Here is a 2,392-nt window from a genome sequence, read left to right as displayed (position 1 = left end):
ATAGCCCGGCCAGCTCCATCCCTGCAGCTTGTGGTACAAGAGCGACACTCGCAGCCTCTGAAGTCAAGTGTAAAAGGAACAGTCACCAGAACAGCCAGCACGAAAGGCAGTTGGGTTCTGCGTAAGCTCCCCGCGATGTCTGAAAGTACAAAGGTTGTAGCTGAGGGAAGGTGAGGAGCACTCCCCAGGACCACGGCTTGGCAAGAGGTGAGTTCAACAGAAGGTGGTGGTTTGGTGAGATACTGGGCCTAGGAGAATAGGGGATACTAGGAAAAAACTTCGTGGCGCAAGTATGTATTTACCATTTAAGCACCTGGTCAGCCCTGTAGAAAGCTTGTGGGCTGACTGAGGCGCCAGCACAGCCAATAGCTTTGGTTTAAGCGAGTGGCTCTAAGGGGAACCTGTTACGGGGCTGCTCTGGTGTGCCATAGGTGTAAGCAGATCCCTCCAGAGTAAGTGTAAACGGGCTGGTTATGAAAGTGTTTGGAGACTAATTCCTCCTGACAGCCGGTGGCAGCCTCCCCGAAGAAATGGGGCTAAAAATGTCCCTGAAATACTGGCCTTTCAGTGCCTTTGGCCGCCACCCCACCTCCCAGGGCTGTGTACAGTGACTTGGCTTGTGGTGGCACTGACACACGTATTTCTGGCACAGCCTGCTGTGACAGCTGACGTCAGCATCAGGCGGGTTTTGGGAGAAAACGAAACCTAACGGGGAATAGAAACTAAGGTGGAGGCCCAGCAGCGGGTGGGCGGTGCTGGGGAAGCACATCTGGGGGCCGCAGAACCCCTTGCTGTAGGGGGCCCGTGGGCCCCCCCGTTCCCCACGTTTCCCACATGGTTTAAGAGCAGCCTGGGGGGTTGGTGGTGAGCTGCAGTGGGTTTTTTTGTGGTCCTCGCAGCCTGTGTGCACACCAGTGGGGCCTGGGTCTTACTGGCTGCACGGGTGGGCAGGAAGGGATGTAGCCATGGGTGTGTGGGTGCTGAGGTGTCCCATCCACCCACCTGTGCTGCTCAGACAGTCCCCTCACTACTGCTGAGCAGCCCTTGTCCCAGTGGGATGGGGAGGGGGGCAGTGTGGGGAGATCCTTGCTTTTCCTAGACCTGCTCCCAGTAAAGTAACCCACCAGGCTGAGACTAACACACACACACACCCCCACCCCCATGCAGGACCAGCACGGCGCAGGGAGGGCTTACCTTGGAGGGCTTCCCCTGGAGAGCCTGTGGGTAACTGAACTGTCTCCAGTGCCGTACTGCCAGATCTGCCTGCAAGGAAAGTGTTTCTAAAGGAGGGGAGGGAGGGACCGTGCTCCAACCTGCTGCGCTGTCCCTGGCTCAGCGGCACGGGCAGGAGCCGCTGGGTGTTTCTGCAATGCTCCCGTGGGTCTCTCTTAAAGGCTCCTACCAATACCGGCAATAAAAAAGGCAAATGGCTTTAGGCAAATATCCTTGATCAGCTGCCAACTCTCCACCCTTTCTCAGCAGCGCTGTTGCTGGGTGGTGCTGCCTTTGCCTGCCAGCTGCTGACTCCTGCATGGGCGGGCATGGGGAAAGCCCCTTGTGTGGGGGCATGTGTGCACACCATGGGCCATGCCCCACCAAAATGGTACGTGCCAAGGTGCTTGGGTGGGGGGAGGGTGTTGGGGTGTTTGGTTTTTGTTTTGTCGTTTTTTTTTTTTTAAACTAGGCAGATCCACCCCCCCACCAGTTATTACCCTCTACATCAGCTACCTACTCACGCCAGGCCACCTTACCAAAGTAAATAGCAGAGTGGTTGGGAGGGTCATGGAATACCAGTGGCTCATCAGCCCTCTGGAATGCTGGGGCAGAGGGGGGGCTGTGCTGATACTTGCGATGTGAGATGCACTTCAGCCTTCCACGCTCCAGCAGACAAAGCTGTCTTACAGGCTGCCTTCTTTCCTGTAAACCACGTGGTCATTCGCCAACTTAGTTTCGCACAAGAATTTTTTTTATGGGTATCTCAGTCCTGCACAGCAATAAAAATTTTTGCAGCGTGCAGTCATTCCAGCCATTTTATCTTATCTGTTGACCTGCCTCAGACACCAAGATGTAGGTGGCGGCTGCCTGGGGACTGTTAGTTGGAATAACAAAACGAGGCTCTTGGGTGTTCAAGGAGGCTCGATGCTCACACACCGCAACAAGCGTAAGAGAGGCGAGTCTGTCTGTGTGTGTCGGAGCAGGCCCCTGCTCAAAAACCAGGCGCATGCCCTGTCTCGGGGGAGGCAGGATGTGGCTGCCGCAGACCCAGTGCAGCTCTAGGTGCGTTACCCTCTTCCCCTGCTCGCTGGCTCCGAAAGCTGCGTTAGTCCACACGTGGCAGCAGTCCGGCTTCTTTCCCCAGGCACGCATTGTCACTAGAAGTTGTGGGTGGTTG

The sequence above is a fragment of the Pygoscelis adeliae genome, unplaced genomic scaffold, assembly GCF_000699105.1.
Source record: "Pygoscelis adeliae isolate BGI_AS28 unplaced genomic scaffold, ASM69910v1 Scaffold75, whole genome shotgun sequence".
NCBI lineage: Eukaryota > Metazoa > Chordata > Aves > Sphenisciformes > Spheniscidae > Pygoscelis > Pygoscelis adeliae.
The sequence above is the reverse complement of the archived record's forward strand: the minus strand, read 5'-3'. Positions refer to the sequence as shown.